At 41.7% G+C, this 18,283-nt stretch overlaps 1 long non-coding RNA gene across 2 annotated transcripts; it reads left to right on the top strand.

The window, feature by feature from the left end:
• The first annotated feature begins 730 nt into the window (after positions 1-730).
• On the top strand, positions 731-17,480 carry LOC139041965 (uncharacterized). 2 transcript variants are annotated; one of them, XR_011498072.1, is made up of 7 exons: positions 731-1,126; positions 2,411-2,596; positions 2,847-5,684; positions 7,365-9,437; positions 9,627-9,699; positions 11,461-15,175; positions 16,682-17,480. It is a non-coding gene; the product is annotated as an uncharacterized lncRNA (long non-coding RNA). The 2 variants fall into 2 exon arrangements; XR_011498073.1 differs by lacking the exon at positions 7,365-9,437.
• Positions 17,481-18,283: the final 803 nt, after the last annotated feature.

The following is an 18,283-nucleotide window of genomic DNA, read 5'->3' as shown; positions in this document are numbered from 1 at the left end:
ATAACACCTTTGTTTTCCTTTGTTTGGAGAACAAAGTTTTATTTAGGGAATATTCCAATTATCTGTAGGGCACACACTCTTCCCTCCTGTTGTTATGATTGGCTGGGGTCGAGGCAAAGAGCAGAGGTCCATTAACATCGGAAGTAATCCAAAATCTCATCGCCACTGTTTCCCAGGGCAGTCTTACATTTTTGTGGCCAGTCCCCAGCCCGCAGCTCAGCCCTCCCTCTCTTCAGGCAGCAGCTGAGAAAGCTCCTTCCCACCCCTCCTTCTCACAGCCATCGACAACAGGTACGGGCTGTGGGTGAAGGGCAGATTCAACCCTGACATCCTGCCAGGCATGAGCCGCACCCTTTTTCTGACCTTAGCAGAAATTTCAAAGTGAGGATTTAAAAAGTTAAAATCTCTGAGCTTAGCTATGTACGAGAAATACAGCAACCATGAGCAGAGGAAGTTTTGTTTTCAACTTGAGGCGAGGCACTGAAGCCTCAAACAGACCCCCAGAGACACGGTCCTCTCAGTCCTTTCCAGCACTTTGTGTCCCCCTTCAGAGGTCGTTTGGGGCTGAAGGGAGATAGATGTCTTGAATCCGGCAGCAACACACCATTCCACCCTTTTCCTTCATTTCATTAGAGTTCCTTCAGGATCTCGGGAAGCAGAGGCTGCCAGCTGTTAAATGGGCTTTCAAGGCAGCACATTGTGTGAACGCTTATCCTCTCCCTGCAACAGAGAGGAAATGTTTATTTTCCATTTAGCCTTTAATCACTTCTAGAAAAGAAGCCACTTTTCAACTACACAGTGGTTTTAAAACGAAGTGCCAAGATTTAACACAAGTTCTGAGGCTTCCGGTTTCCTGTGTTTCTTTGATAAGGAGAGAATATCACTAACTGGTGAGTTCAGTGGCTCCTCAAGCGCCGAATTCATTTACAACAGAGCAGTGGTTCTCACAGGGTGCTCCCTGGACCAGCAGAATCAGCATCACCTGGGAACTTGAGGGAAATTCTCCGGCCTCCCCCAGACACGCTGAATCAGAAATACCTGGAGTGAGACCCAGGAGTCTACGATCTAAGGAGCCCTTCAGGTGATTCCGGTTACGCCAAAGTTGGAAACTACTTCAAAATAGAAGGTGAAGAGTTCACTGAACTCCATACAGCTGCTCAAATAGGCTAAAAGCTGCAGCCTCCTTTGGACCATTTAGTTGTGTTTTTTAGCATGAGTATGAGATCAGAACCATGTAGGACATCAGGACTATAAACACAGAGCTAAACTGGGGGTAATTAGTATAAGAGGACTAAGGTGGAGAACGGCCAGCTCTGTGCCAGGTGCTATGCTAAAGGCTCTCCTTCCTTCCTTCCTTCCCTGCCACAGGAACACGTGTCTGCTCAAAAATATTGGAGTTCCCATCTCAAGGCATGATGTTCATAGGCTGAGATAATGAAAAGAGTAGAGATTCAGGGAGAATAGAAGATTGAAACCATTAATGATAGAGGCAGTATATTTAGGGGTTCTGAGTGTAGGCTTAGAATACCTGGGTTCAACTCCTGAGTCCTCAGTTCCTTACCATGTGACCTTAGACAAGCCACTTACCTCTTTGTTTCAATTTCCTTGTCTTTTAAAATAGAGATAATACCACTACCTGCCATTCAGAGATGTTATCAGGATTAAATGGCTAACCTGGTCTCTGCCAGAGGACACTCGTTCCAAGAGAGACTGTTGCCAGTGTGCTTGCCTAGCTCCTTCTCAGTTATTGCTTCCCTCTCACTCCCACCAAAACTTTCTACTTCACACCAGCACCTCCACTTGTGTCACTGGTAGTGCAGCCGGTTCAAACAGCCTTAGCCCTGCACCCGGTGCCTCTTTCCTGGGCTGCTCATTCTGCGTCCCAGAATCTTAACCATCATTCATCAGCTGGCTCCAACTTATACAATGTCTCCCTCATATTTAGTCAGGTTTTGTAACCCAGGTGACGCTGATGGGAAGCGTAAAGTAGTTGATGACTGTGTGGATTTTAAAACGAGACTTCCTGGTTTTAAATCCAAGTTCCATCCCTCATCTGCTCATTTACTTTGCCTGGGCCTGAGTTTCTCTCTTAGTGAGGTGGGATGGGCGTGGTACCACCGCAGAGGGTTACTGTGTGTTGCACAAGTGCTTAGAAGAGCCCCGGGGCAGCATTCGCACTGCGTAAATATTTGCTCTCATTATCATGCGCTGTGTGTCCCGTGACGCTTCAGCCCCTCCTGTCTTACCCGGCATGGCTACTTACCATGTATTAGAAATAATTCCTCGTCACAAAAACTTCACTTCCTCCTAGTTCATTGTAAGTTCACCGTCCAAGCGTTCACTCTGTCCCTCACACCGCCCTCAAAACGGCACTGAGTGACTTACAGGAACACCTTCTTTTTCTTCTTAGCCTCATGCTGCGAGGGGAGTTGACTACAAATGGGCTCCAGGGAATTTTGGAAGATGATGGAAAATGTTCTAAAGCTGGATTGTGGTGGTTACATATAAATTTATTAAACATCATTAAACTGTTAAAAAAAAAAAAAGACTAAATGTCCAAGACATATAAACCCTTTAGCAGAGGGCCTAGCCCATGGTAAGTACTCAATAAATTCTAGCCATTATTATTATCAAAATATAAGTTCCCATCCCTTAAGTATTTTTTTTAAGGTACTAAAGTAATTATTTGGAAGTTTAATATCAAAAACCACTAAAAGGATAGAAGCATTTCAACTAGGGAACTTTTTTAAAAATTAAGATTGATATTAGGTTTAAAAAAAATAAAAAAGTGATTCTTCAGCATTTCTTCTGAGAATCAACTGAAACCATTACCTGTGTTTCACTAGGCCTACACCAGTTTCAAGGCCGCTACCGCCACAGCCGTGACTATAGGGGCCCAGAAGCCTTCGAGGGGCAAAGGGTCCTTGTGATTGACCTGGGGAACTCAGGATCTGACGTTTCTGTCGAACTCAGTCATCTGGCTACATAGGTACATGACATAAAAGATTTGGGGAAGCCATCCTAGGCTACAACTGTGCTACTGAATCGACAGCCCGGGCACTGGGGAGGGTGTTTGCCATGTCATGCCACAAGGGATCCAACTATTCTATGTGCCCATCAAATCAGGAGGACTTGAGACATTCTCTCCATGAAGCAAGGTAATGTGGCCCATGCTGGTAAGCAAGTATGTTCTGCTGGAACCAGAGGTAAGTGTGCATTTTGGGCTTCAATTTTATCTTCTGATCACCTCCAAGCAAACTGTGTGCTAGTCAAGCTCTACCTTTATTTATTTAACAGTATTTCTTATCAGCTACCATGCAAGAGCTGCTGTGCTCCCCACTCTGAAGGTCTGGAAGATACATAAGATTTGGTTCTTAGTATCGTTTCTCAATTCATCAACCAGTGATCAACAAACATCTGAGACTTATGTGTCAGAACTATGCCAGACTAGAAATAAATACAGAAGTAAGTCAGACTACTTCCTGACTTCAAGGAGCAGTAATGGGTGGAGGTTGGATGACAGGTACACAAACCATGGCAAGAGGAGGTCATGAGACTTCAGTGACATTAAGTGTGGCAGTGGCAGCACTGTGAAAAGAGAACCTAACAGCCTGAACGAAGTCAAGGAAGACCTCCCAAAGGGCTCCAACTGAGTCATACATGACCAGTAGACCCTGAAGGAACTTAACATATTTTTAAAGAAATAGGTTCTTGATAAATAAATTCTTAAGTAGCTGTAAATAAAACCTAAGGATTTATTTTTAAGTCAAATCCCCTTGGGTTATTAGAAAGACGGTAAAATAGATAAGCAGCCAGGCTTGTCTCAGGGCTGAGGCAGCTGCCATGATTTGGGATGTCCAGCAGAGGCGCTGGGGTGGATGTGTAGGGAGGGCTGGAAAGGAGAAAGGGGACAGAGACCAGAACTAAATCCTTGGCATCTTCTGAGCCTAATTTCAGCTAGAGGCTTAGCTACATTTCCCCCATCCAACCCAGCAACTACCGCCACCCACTCCTGCTGCGGCTCACTGGATTGGCTGGTCCCTCCCAGACCCACCATCTGGGTATGAGTACGTGAAGGTTAAACCTGTCAGTCACACTTGAATACAGAGCCCTTTTGTCCCCAGATGCCAGGTTCTTATTCTTTCAACAGCTATGCACTAGCCTTCTGGGGTGCAGAGAGGGAGCTGTTCTGCCTCTACCTACCTTCAGTCATGGGCTATTCATCTTGACCCACCTCTTTAAAAATGCTCCTGCCTGAATATTGAGGGAAATGTATGGAGATGTCCATAATCGTGTCATATTTGCTTACTTCTTACAGAGTGATCTTGAAACCCATGTTGCCTTTCCCACAGGCCATTATCAGTACCAGAAGTGGTTCCTGGGTCATGAGTCAGTTTTGGGATGATGGTGTAGCCGCCCCTGACACAGGAAGGGTTAATAATCACTGGAAAAAGATTGCCAACAAACTGTGACCCGGAGGTGAGAAGGCCGGTTAGCCAATGACGGGTAAGACCCCCTGGGGGGGCAACCTAAGACAGGCGGCGGCCGCCTGGGGGGCACAGATGGAGAAACAATATTGATATCAGGAGCAGGAGGGACCGTTGCCTAAGAGACCTTGCTCGCTCCAAGATAAAAATATAGGAGCACAGCAATAACATGATATCAAAACAGAGGCCAAGGGAGGGCTCCTTGAGAAATCACTAAGAATTCTTGGCATTCGCTAATTACTTCATCCGGAACACCTGTGTATGTTTAACAGATGTAAGCAATGTATATATTGAAACACTGGTTATAATAAACTCAGAGTGGCCATCAGCCCTCTCCGCATCTATCCTGATGTGCACATTGGATTGCGACACCGACAGATGGCTATCCTTGGGACGTACTGTATGTTACCCGCTTTGCATCTTTTCTCCAGAACACCCTTCCTTCATTTGCCTCTGACTTGTTATATGTCAAGAAGATGAACATGTGGTTTAAGAGTGAGAACTATGACCTGATGCCTTTAAATGGGAACTACAAATAATACGTGTTTTATCATTCAAAAGAGTGGGGTACTCATTTCAGCTGAATTTCTTCTCTCTAGGTCTTACTTTGGTTGTCTCATTGAGACTCGAGGGGTTAAATTAAAGAATGCATAGGTGACGTGATATACCTGAGACCATGTATGGGATGAAAATCTTATTGAAATTAGTTGAGGGAGGAAAGGAGTATGGAAGAATACAAAATGGGGATGGAGCAGGCAGCTGGATCGCCCTGACATGCAGGAATCATGTATGGTAGCCAGAAGCCATAGTGTAGAATTTTGAGGGCTGAGCCAACTCATAAATTGTTTTTCTGAGGAATATCTTGTCCATGTTTATGGGTAAATGGGGATAGCAATAATAACACCTACTCCTCAAGTCTGTTGTGGTATTCAATAGGATAAAAAATATAAGAATTACTTTGTAAACTATAAAGCTTTACAAATATTGGTTCTTATTAGTCTCAAATTTTCTGATATGCTTCTAAGGAGTAATTAACAAAGTAGTGTTAATCAACATTTCTGAGCAAGTAGGAAGTCTCAAAATGAATGTACACACCTCCTCTGCCACCGATGGGGTGACATCTCTGCAGGACAGTCAGGAAGCACGGAGCATGCAGCGCAATGGAGAGTCACGGAACTGATGGAGCCTGTATAACTGGTAAGCTTGTTTATTTACTTCTCTATAGAGACAGAGCCCAACACCTACTCATTAGAAAGGCATCCTAGGGAGAAGAATCAGTATATCAATAGAAAAGAAAAATATTTAAGTGGGTAAGGAAAGAAAGGATTCATTAGAAATTTCACCTTTTGGCCCATGCTAGCAAAAGTGTTTCCTTGTGTTTAGAAAAACGGATTAAGGAAAAGTAAGAGAAAGTGTAAATGGGAATAGTAAATGCCAGGTTTAATAGACAAACCCTGACTCCATTGCACTTACCCCACCTAGGCTGGCAGACTTCCATATTCTAAGGTAAAAAATGTTGATTTCATGCATTTAAAATTATGTTTAATGTAATAAAGTTCCGAAGCGTGAGCTAGTTAAGATTTTTTGTCTTGTAAGAGTAACTGCAAGCTATATTTTGGCTTTGTCCTTTAGACAATTAAAACATAATTTTGGGGAGCTGCCCCAGTGGCACAGCAGTTAAATGCACACATTCCACTTCGGTGGCCCAGTGTTCGCCGGTTCGGATCCCAGGTGCGGACATGGCACCACTTGGCAAAAGCCATGCTGTGGTAGGCGTCCCACATATAAAGTAGAGGAAGATGGGCACGGATGTGAGCTCAGGGCCAGTCTTCCTCAGCAAAAAGAGGAGGACTGGCAGCAGATGTTAGCTCAGGGCTAATCTTCCTCAAATAAAAACCAAAAACATAATTTTGGAAATCCATTCATTCTGAAAACTGAGTTGCCTCCTGGAAAGGATTCCAGTTACCCTGAGGTGTTGATGACACCTCTCATGTGGGGAAGGGTTGGGGAGGAAAACAGGTTTTGCTGTTACCTTCTTTTGGCCACCTTATAAGATAAAAGAAGAGGTTGCAGAATTATAGAGGTCAAGAACAGTGTAGAAGCATAGAGACAAATTCTAAGACTTATAAAGTTTCTTAGTGTTTGAGATAGTTGTAGGAAATTCCAGAATCCCTGAAGGAAACTTAAGTCAAAATGAAGAATATTATCCAAAAAAAAAAAACCATCATTTCTAGAATTTTGGCAACTGAAGTGCAGTATCCAAGTTGTATACTTTCTCTTGCGACCACAAGCCAATGAAAGGAAACCAACCGTGGCAATGAAACATCCCGCAGAGCTGACTGGGTTTCCTCATGTAGGATGAGACCTTAGTTATAGGAACAGGTCACTTATAATAAGGCACTCTTTTCAGTGCTTTACAGATAATTGTTCATTTAATCCTCACACCAACCCTACAAGGTAGAGTCTATATTATCCCTATTTTAAACATAAAGAAACAAATATGGAGAAGTAGCATCTAGTAAGGGATGGAGCAAGGTTACAAACTTTGGCTAACTGGCTGCAGAGTCAGCTCTCTTAACCACTTTATTATGTCTAGGAATTAGTTTTATTCTCGTCTATTTGGTGAGTCTCCAAATAACATAAGTGCCCATAAGAGAACCTTCAAGTTTCAAGGGGCCCAGAGAGTCAGCTGAGACAGAAATTCTTAAAGATTGTTATAGGCAATAGGACAAGAATTGCCTAAAAGAAAAGGGTTCAGTGGTCCTCATGCTGCTATTTAACTGCTCAAATTTGGTTTCAATGCTGCAGACTGTTGCAGATATTTCTTGTAAATGAGGTACTTGATAGCAAGGCCCTCTGTCTCTTGTTTCTGTACAGTATCCTGAGGAAAGAGCCTGTGTTCAATGATGAGCTCCCATCCCACATCCTACGTGGCACCGTGTCCATCTCTGTGAAGGAGTTCACAGAGACCTCAGCCATGTTTGAGGATGGGACTGTGTTTGAGGCCATTGACTCCATCATCTTTGCAACAGGCTATGATTACACCTACCCCTTCCTTGATGACTCCATCATCAAAAGCAGAAACAATGAGGTCAGCTTGTTTAAAGGCAGTTTCCCCCACTGGTGGAGAACCAAACTTGGCTGTGATTGGCTGTGTCCAGTCCCTTGGGGCTGCCATCCCCACAGCTGACCTGCAGGCCCACTGGGCTGCTAAAGTGTTTGCAAGGAGGTGGGGCCATTCTGTTTTTCATTCATTTAGTCAATGAACATTTATTGGATAACTACTATATGCCAAGCACTGTACTAGGTCCTAGGAACATAAAGGGAACCAGACAGACATGCTCCTTGACCTCACAGAGTTTAAAATAGAGTAGTGGGAATGCCACAATAGGGGAAGGTTTAGGGTGTTCTGGTGAGGGGAGTTGGGCAGTGAGTTATTCCGTGAAGAGGGACCAGCACTAGGAAAGGCATAACAATGAGGAACAGCATGGAGTATGTGAGGAACTGGAAACATTTTGGTATAAGGGAATATAAAGCAGAGGCAGAGTGTGGCAAGAAATGGAGGAAGAGACCAGAGCAAGGAGGGCCTCATAAGCTGTGTTAGGGGGCTTAGATTTCTTGTAGGGCAATTGGGGAGGACTTTGCAAAGCTTTAAGCAAGAGGACAGCAATGGGTCACTGCAATGTCAAGGTACATTGCAAAAGTTGGAAGGGCCCCCAGTGGGTGCCAGGGGCCTGCTGGAGACCTTCTTGGTGTCAGCCTGTGTCAGAATAGCAATGTCAGGTCACTCCTACTCTATTGACAGTCTTCTCCCCCTCCCTCCAATCTAGACCCATGGTCTCCAGGGGCTACCAGTATGCTTATGTGAGGAAATCAAGAATATGAAGATTACATGGAGAAAGACAGTGTCTCAAATACATTGATTTCAATTTACTCCAATCACATTGATCATCATTGTTATTGAAAGTGTCTCGAACCTAAGGGTTTGAGAATCTTGGCCAATATAAGTATACTTTACCTAACATACTATCCATAAAAACTTAGACTATAGGTAATGAAGAAAATGTTACAATCATAGAGTGTGTGTATGTTTTCTAAAAATGTTATGAATAAATAAACCTCCATTTCAAATGTATCACGAAGGATCATTATTTAAATAAACACTCTCATAAAATCTTTTATAAGGGTGCTCCCCTGTAAAATACTTCTACTGTCTTTTATCTCTTGAAAGGCACAATAGTGCCAAGCATCTGAGGTTTTATGGGAAGATTGGATACAGTTCATACACCAAAAAAATTTACATGAAACAAAGGCTTCATTTATGCATTTCAGCAAATATTTGTTGAGCACCTGCTATGTGCCAGGCTCTGTCTTGGCACTTGGAACACAACATCCAGCAAAACAGACCAAAATTCTGGTCTCTTACTTTCCAGTGGGGGCCCAGCAAACACCTGACCACAGGGTACTACCAGGCTGAGAGAAGATGCTAGTAGTGACTGGGAAGCGTTCATGTACTGTGAATGTCATAATAACTTCCTGCCATTGTCACAAAGGCAAATGAACTACTAACAGCAACCAGATAAGCCCTCCACTGATGTAGTGAAATTTGCAAGAAACTGAAAGTTTTCTGCTGCTCCTTAAAATATCCTCCCTGGCTGCAAGCTGATGTTGGAAAACCTATGCTTCCTTCCATTGTCCTGTTTTAATTGCCGTGTACCTTAGAGTGAATTACTTTACCAGATTCTTTCTTGAGAGACTTCTTAATAAGAAGATGCAGAAAAGAAACATGAAGAAACTGTTAAGCTATTACGTGCATGCAGTGTACCTGAGGCTTGTTGAGGATTAGGCCCTCCATAATGTCACAGAAATATAAGATTGGGTGATTTGAGGATATAAATTTGTCTGCTGTCGCTCTCCGACTGCAGGCCAGCTTCACTATTCCCAGAGCAGGTTTGTTGACTTCTCGAGTCTTTGTTTCTGAAAATTGTTATTCTGCTAAAGCTACCAAAGGCAGCTCCTCTTGCTACAAAATCTTTTAAGGATATAATTCAGAAATACTGAATGATATTCATCATGTGTCATTATATACTTCTGATTTATTTGTCTTTTTCAATATTTCTCTCTTCATTTCCTTCCTAGACTCATATACCTTGCCAACTACAAATGAAATGATGGATAACATTGATGAGAAAGTGGAGAAGAAACTCAAGTCGTAAGAGATTCTACTTGCTTGGGTAGGCTCCGTGGCCGAGTGGTTAAGTTCGCGCACTCCGCTGCAGCAGCCCAGGTTTCGGACGCTGGGCGCGGACATGGCACCGCTCGTCAGGCCACGTTGAGGCAGCGTCCCACATCCCACAACTAGAAGGACCTGCAACTAAGATATACAACTATGTACCCGGGGGCGGGGGGTGGGGGAGGGGGAGTTGGGAAATAAAGCAGAAGAAAAAAGAAAGAGAGAGATTCTACTTGCTAATGAAATAAATCCTAAAATTTGCCTTGATATATAGGAAAACGTTAATATATTGTATTATATTGTCACTAGTCAAAGTTCACATTTTTGGAACATTTGCTATAATCAAGCAGTATTAGATGGACAAATAGTAGTCATTACACTTCTTCTGTCTAACTCTAGAGCAGAAGTTCTCAATAGGGGTGATTTTGCCCCCCAGAGGACATTTGGCAAAGTCTGAAGACGTTTTTGGTCTTTGCAAGTGAAAAGGACATGCTAATCTAATCTCATGGGTGCAAGCCGGGGATGCTGCTAAACATCCCATAATGCAGAGGACAGTCCGCCTAAACAAAGAATTATCCAACTCGAACTGTCAATAGTGTGGAGACTGACAGAGGACTCTAATGCTTTCTCCAAGAGCTCCTTTTCCACCAGCCGCATGTCTGTCAGCAAGTCAGTGAGCTGGAAACGGAACAGTAGCAGTGCTGTAATAAGAGCACCAAATGAAGAATTTTATTGAGTTCACCTGCCCTAGTACTTTCTCCTAAAAGATTATTCACATCTAATTCATCCAACTACACCATAAATGGGATTTATAGAAAGGCATTTAAGTAGCTATACAAATGTAATTTTTTCATATTAATTACTTCTATAAAAGTAAATCCTTTTCAAATTACATATGGAAATTTGTTGAAAGAATAGTTAGATAATGGATCACACTTAACGGATGAATAAGTGACTGTCTAGGAAGTTTCTTTCCTCTTTCAAGCCCCCAACGTGTCATTCATTGAATGCCCCAAGGTGGTCGCTGGCTAAGGACCTAGACAAAAGAAGACGTGGAATCCTCGAACTCCACAAAACTCCCTTGCACTCCTCCAGTTCCCGGGACGGCTCTGTGACGGGGGCCCTGCTGTGTGCCAAAAGTCAGCAGCTCACTCCACTTACTACCCTTTATATTAGAGGCTAATAGGAACAAAGAGGAGGAAAAAGAGGGGCCTCAGCATCAATCTTATTGCGTAAATGGTAGGCTGCTCTTCAGGGTTCCGAAAAGCAAATGAGCCCACGTGCCAACTAAAAAAATGAAACAATTTATATTAGCGAATTGCAGCAATATTAAAACCATGCATAAATCCAATGTTAAACACATGGATGTAAGAGTTTAACATTGAGACAGATCCTAAGCGAGGTCAGATAAGGAAGACTCACGTGTTGAAGGGCAAAACAAGTTAATACGTCAGCTTGAGACCCTAGAGTCGGTTTACTCCAGCCCACGTGACCAGAGGCAAAAGTCCGAAGTGATCTCAAACTTGGATAGAGATTAGGAAGGAGGGAAAAAAAACAGCTTACTTAGTTCATTTACTGCCAAAGAATAAATGATAAATTCAATGTTTGGAAAAGAAAGGAGTATGGATATTACTGGAGGTGCTAACTAAAATACTACTTCTCTGAGATAGAAAATGTGCTTCTATTTGCAACTGTGACACTTATTCTAATATATTGTTTTCTTTTATCGGGTTTGGCCAGAGGCAGACTTTGAAGACAGATTACATCACACACGTGGATGAGCTGGGCTCCTACATAAGGGCCAAGCCTAACATACCGTGACTCTTCCTCATGATCCCCAGCTGGCCCTGGAGGTGTACTTTGGTCCCTGCAGCAACCCATACCAGTTTCAGCTGATGTGACCAGGGAAGTGGAATGGGGCCAGAAATGCCATCCTGACCCAATGGGATCAGACAGTAAAGCCCCCCAGGACAAGAGCTGTCAGTGAAGTTCAGAGACCCCAACCCTTTTACAATTTGCTCAGAATACTTTCATTCCCAGTGCTTCTTCCAGCTGTTTTGCTAACATTTTATTAATGAGAAACTCCTTTGAGTATCAGAGTTTAGCCTAGAAGTTTAATTACAGATATGTACAGTCATGCACTGCATAATGACATTTTGGTTAACAACAGATTGCATATACAACAGTAGTCCCATAAGATTAGCACCATGTAGCCTAGGCATGTAGTAGGCTGTACCATCTAGGTTTGTATAAGGACACTCTATGACGTTCACACAATGAGAAAATTGCCTAATGAGGAAATTGTCTAATGACGCATTTCTCAGAACGTATCCCCATGGTTAAGTGACATGAGACTGTATACACATGTGTACAAGTATAAAATCTCAGAGCTCCTCTTTCCCTTCCTGCAGATGTGAAAATGAATCCTGGCTTATTTAACTCAAAGTCTAAATAAAATTGAAAATATTCAGTCTCTCCCTTTCTAATGAGAATCTATACTCTAAAAGGTTTTTCACATGCTGAGTTGGCAAGCTTGGAGATGTTTGAGATAAGGAAGAATATGAGAGGGTGAATCAGAGTGAGCACAGATTTGCAGGCTGAACAGAGTTTAATGAACTTTTATTTTTTAAATATACTTTTTGGTCAGGAAGATTGACCCTGAGCTAACATCTGTTGCCAATCTTCCCCTTTTTTTTTTAATTCTCCCCAAAGCCACAGTACATAGTCATATATGCTAGTTGTAGGTCATTCTGGTTCTTCTATGTGGGACGCCACCACAGCATGGCTTGATGAGTGGTGTGTAGGTCGTCCCCAGGATCCAAACCGGCAAGCCCCAGATGCTGAAGCAAAGCACACAAACTTAACTACTCAGCCATGGGGCCAGCCCCTAATAAACTTTTTAAAGGGTGTTTTATGATGGGGAGAATTGACATCACAACAATGTGGAATCTTCAACCCATGATGTAGTATATCTCTCCACTTATTTAGACCTTTTTAAATTTCTCTCAGCATTATTTTGTAGTTTTTAGTATATAGGTCTTACCTATCTTATGTCAGATCTATCCTAAGTATTTCACATTTTTGGATGTTATTGGGAAAGGCAAGGGTGAGTCTGCAGAGGAAAGCAAGGACTTCTAGTGGCAAGGGAGATTCTCTTTCCACTCCTTGCAAAGGTCTGGGCTTTGAGTGGAAGGTCTGAAACAGAATCTAGTTACTAGGCAGCTGCACAGATCCAAAGGCAGTCCCTTGGACATACCACCTGGGTCTGTATTTACCAATTTCTTTAAAAAGATAAGACCACAACCTGGTAATATAATGCTTTGATAATCAACAAACATATACCTAGATGCAGTGTCATAATATGGTTTTTAGTAACAAATAAAGGTGTAGGGGAGGAAGACATTTCCTCTACCCTCTCTGGGTTCTTCTGGCCAGAGAACAAATTAAATTCACATGAGACAGAATAGCAAGAGAAGATTAAACAAAGCTTTATAACATGTATACATGGGAGAGGCTCAGGCAAGCTGAGCAACTCACCAAAATGGCTGAAGCCCCCACCTTAAATATCATATCCAGCTAAAGACAAAGGAGGATGTTGGGGGTGGGGGGAGTCAGTTACAGGAGGTTACCAGATAAGCACAATAAACAAATGCAGATTTAAGTCCTTGCCTTCCCCATTGATTAAGAGTTTTTAGAGATAAGTTCATCTCCCCTTCTTCCTGGTACAGAGAGGGAGACATCTTTACAGATGGAGATTTCCTTTACAATGTAAATGTCTCTTACAAAGGGTAAGTAAATTTTACTCTTCAGTTGCTTTCCTGTCTGCAAAGTAACCAGCCCCAAATAATCATCCTGCCAAAGAGACATATCTTGGGGTGGCCAATTCCAGGCCCCCACAAAGGCAAAATGAATATTAGGTAAACAAAATTTTAAAGCCACAGGAAGTGATAGCTGAAATTCCCATGCATGTATTTAAAGTTCACATCTTACATTGAATTTCAGTGACCCAGGCTGATTCAGTTGTCCTCTGTTTCGATTTAATAAGGTGTGGCTTCATTGACTACCTTTTCTTGTCTCATATAAAAGAGATGTAACCAGAGCCTTAATGCCCGTGTTTGTTAATCACCTCTCCCTGAGAAAAGAAAATATCATCACAGAACCTTCACTAACCACCCTGCTAATCATGTCATGAGTCTTGCACCTATTAAGGGATGATTCATACTACTAACCTGCCTTCTTTACGTGTTACAGAAATCCCTAAGCCTCCATACCTGGATGCCTTCAGGGACTAGACTGACAAATAAATGAGTGAAGCAGACAGATTGCATAGTAATCATTCTTTTGGCAAATTAAACATGGAGGAATTAATCTTTTCTTCCACAAAGAAATTTGCAGGCCCAGCACAGCCAGATTTTCTAAGTTTTTTAGAAAGCCTGGTATTGATATTTTTATGTTTTTTCCTAGATTTTTAACGTTTTTAGCAACTTTTTTTTATAATTTTTAAGCTTTGGACAGGCCAGATAAAACTCAGGTGACGGCAATTTTCAGCCTAAGGTATCCAAATTAAGGTCTTTTCCTCATCTTTCCTGAAAACAATAAGTACTGCAATCACACAATCACAATTTTCAGAGTTCAAAGGAGTTTTAAAGCTCTCCTAATTTAACCCTTGATTGATATTTGTGTGCTCTCTACAGTATCCAGCCTCCGCTTTAATAATTCTCTGGACACATCATTCATTGCCCTCTGATGAAGCCTTCCGATCATTGACTGCCTCTGCCATTTATCCAGTGTGACAACTATTCGTTCACAGTGGGGGCCACCAGACCTGTGATAGAAAGAATCAAGAGCCAGGTTCAAATGCAGGAGCCACCTCTACGTGCTCAACAAACAACAGTGAAGCACTGAATTCATTCCAAACTAGGGTTTCCATTACTCAAGTGAATATTGAAAAAGGAGTCATTACTTCCAGAAATCTGTCCTATAGAAATATTTGCATAAATGCACAAAGATGGATGAACAAGGACTTTCAGTGCAGCTTTGTTTGTTATGGTGAAAAACTGGAAACAACTCAAATACCCTCTAGTGTAAAACAATATAAAATAAAATGTATGAGTGCAGCCTGACATGGACCTCTCCAAAATATATTGTATAATGAAAAAAAGCAAGTAACAAAATAATACATATTTTCTCACTTACGTAAATGCACATGTATATATTTATATGTTTTCAACGAAAATATGTTCATATATATGTATACGTTCAATGAGAATATGTTCATAGATGATGTTTTTCAGAATTATTTTGAAAAGAGATATCAATCAGCCCAGAAAACACCTATAAGATGCCTAATTGGTGAACTTCATGAAGACAAGGGGAAATGAAAGATTTTGTATATGAGTTCCAGCCTCAACTGCAAATTACTGTTCCTGCTTTCTCAATGACACTACTTTGCCCTGTGAGTCATATTACCACACCCTGTATTAAGATGACTGAGTTTTATACATTATATAACAATATATATTCTTATGCTGCTTGAGAGGGCTATGATTAGTGAGCTTTGTACTCACTACTGGAATTATCAAATCAAACTATTGTGGATGAGTTGACAAAAGCTCAGTCAAGGCTGTAGACAAACAATAAACTCACAATGCCTGGCCTGTGGATAAATACCCTGGGGCCAGAGAGTCTCAGGCCAATAGTAGGATACTTTGCCCTATAAATGAGAAAGGTGAGAATAACGGATCGTGAAAGTCCCCAGGTAACTCATGTAAATGATGCTTCATAATGGATCACCCAGGCAAATGCTGAAATCTGGAAGAGACAGGTGTTGATAATGCCCTGCCACCTCTATCTTCCTTGCACATTGCTGCAAATCTGGCACGGCAAACCCATCCTCAAAACCCTCCAAAGACTTCCCATCACCTTTTGGATAATGTCAAAGTCCATAGCATATAAGACACTCCATGATCCGTCCCTAGTCTACTTCATTCTTACTTCTCCCTGCCTCCCTCTTTATATGCAGGTGATACTAGATTGGTCAGATTTCCTAAACTCATACCATAGTCATTCTCACCTCTTTGCCCTGGTTCCTGCTGTTCCCCTTGTCACAGATTCCCTCCATCACCCCACACACATCTCCACCACTGTGCCCTTAGATAACTCTTACTCTTTTGTTATTTATTCTTTCTCCACAGTGGGATTCCTGGGGGCCACTGTCCTGACTCTTCTTTTGTCCACACTTGGCTCATAGACTTATCCTTTCTCATAAAAAATCTGCTTTCGAGAAAAAGAAAAGTCTGACAAATTAATTTACATTCAGTGTTAAATGACTGACATCTGCTAACTTTGTTGAGACTTTCCAGACAGGGTCTCCAGATTTAGCAAATAAAAATACAGAACACTCAGTTAATTTTAAATTTCAGAGACAGCAAATAATTTTTTAGTGAAAGTGTAGCCCATGCAATATTTGTATTTCTATCCCCAGGGCATCTGGATTTTATCAGTTTAGCAACTACTGTGTAAGGCATTGTGCTTATACCGCAGGAGGCAAGCAGAAGTATCAAAGGCTTCACCTAAATGAAAGGGATAAAGACCCAAGACTGGGAGTTCAAGTACCAACCAGCAGATGGAGAGCATTTATCAGGCTTCCCACCACTCCTAAATCATACTCTGAGAGAAGGGCCTTCTCCTAAGTCTGACCTTAGTGTGTTCAAATGCTTGTTCGTCTAGGAGCTGTCTTCTCTCTGCCATAATTCTCATCTCTGTTCTTATGACCCCAAGTCTATCTTCAGCCCTCTCTGTCAATGGCTTACACCTACATATCCTGCTACCTCTTAGCTATCCCAGCATCACTTCTAAAACTGATTCTAAACAGGCTGCACCAAGAAGGCTTTTCTTCCTAGCATATGATGATCCACAAGGCTTAAAATCTCACAAATAATCTTTATCTCTCTCTCCTTAGCTATTTGTAGCGATTAAGTCATCAAGTTCTGAAAATAGAGATGTCCGTGGGAACAGAAGACAGAAGGTGAAAGCACAAGATATCCACATTCTTCCTGCACTCCTCCCTCCACATGAAGCCAGGTACCTGAGGGTTAATGTAGATATATTCAATAAGAACATGATTGTCTTTGACCTTGTTCCCAGCACAGACGTGGATGAATCTTATCAATTTGCTGTTTTCTTGTTTATTCTGAGGAGTGACTCATGTCTCTAGGATTTACAGGTTCGTTTTGCAGAAGAAACAGAACGCCTTCAGGGAGGTTGGGATCACAGGATGGCCAGCCTCCAGTAGCCACTGGAGATTGCCCAGGGGCTTATCAGGAGTGACTCCTTTGTTGCTCCAAAACTCCTCCAGCCAAGCACCTTAGCTCTATAAAACTCCCTGTTTTCTCTCTTGTTAAGACATATTTGAGTGAACCTGTGCTCTCGCCTTCTTATTTTGGCCAACTCAAATAAACCTTTCTCCATCTCCAAGCACTGTTGTCTCACTGTTTGGCTTACCACACATCAGGCATGCAAACTTGAGATTAAGAGGTTCTGTATCACACACACACATATAAGCTGAGTGTGGAGTACATTGGCCTTAAAGTAAATAAATTGATCCTATTGGCAACCTCTGTTCTTGTTTCCACTACTCCCTAAAAATAAATCTAATTCTATAAAGTATTAGTGAATAATTCAGATTTTTCTGTGGAAAGACAAAAGGATACATCTGATACCATAAGGCAAAACTTAATTTAAAAATCCTCATTAGACATCTCTGTTTCCTTCAAAGTTCCTCTTTGATGACATGTCATTCCTACTGTCTTCTCAACCCTTTCTCCCCACAGCTGCTCTATCCTCTGGTTCAAACTAACTGCCTTCCTATCTTCTTCTCACCAACCTTCCACTCTTTTCTTATTAGAACAATTCTGTTCTCTCTGGCTTCCCCAATCCACACTTTCACATCTATCATCTCGGTCAGCAAAGAATCATCCTTTGAACACAGTTAAGGATTATCCATAACAACTACTTTTCTTCTTTTCCCCATGTGGTATGACTCATAATTATCTGTCCTGTCCCAGGGAAATCAAGGGCAGACTTGAAAGGTGAAAGACGCCACAAAGAAGCATCCTGAAACTAGAGAAATAGCGTAGAAAGGAGGGAAAAAGTAGTTACTTGGCTTTTTCTAGAATTTAGAGCCAAGAAGACTGATGAGGAATGTGGATTTTCTTCTAAAATTTGGAGATTTTCTCCACAACTCTTTTCTGGATACACTATAATTTTGGACCTCTGTTTATCTCAAAACTCTTAACATATGTAGATCGACAAGCTTTTGTATTCCCTACATATCTGGTTATGACAGAGCTTGTTGCTGATTAAATTGACTGTTTCATTCGTATGTATTGCATTGTTTTTTGTTTTGGAAATATGTTACACACAACAAAATATGATTGACCTAAAAGACTTATAACATATATTAAAAGACTCAAAAAATTTTTAAAATGGGAAACCAAGGTGGGGTTTATAAGCACAGAGGTGGCATAAATTAAATTAACAATATAAGAAAATTACTGGCTTC

Source organism: Equus asinus, chromosome 25, assembly GCF_041296235.1.
Source record: "Equus asinus isolate D_3611 breed Donkey chromosome 25, EquAss-T2T_v2, whole genome shotgun sequence".
NCBI lineage: Eukaryota > Metazoa > Chordata > Mammalia > Perissodactyla > Equidae > Equus > Equus asinus.
This window is presented reverse-complemented; position numbering and strand designations above follow the sequence as displayed.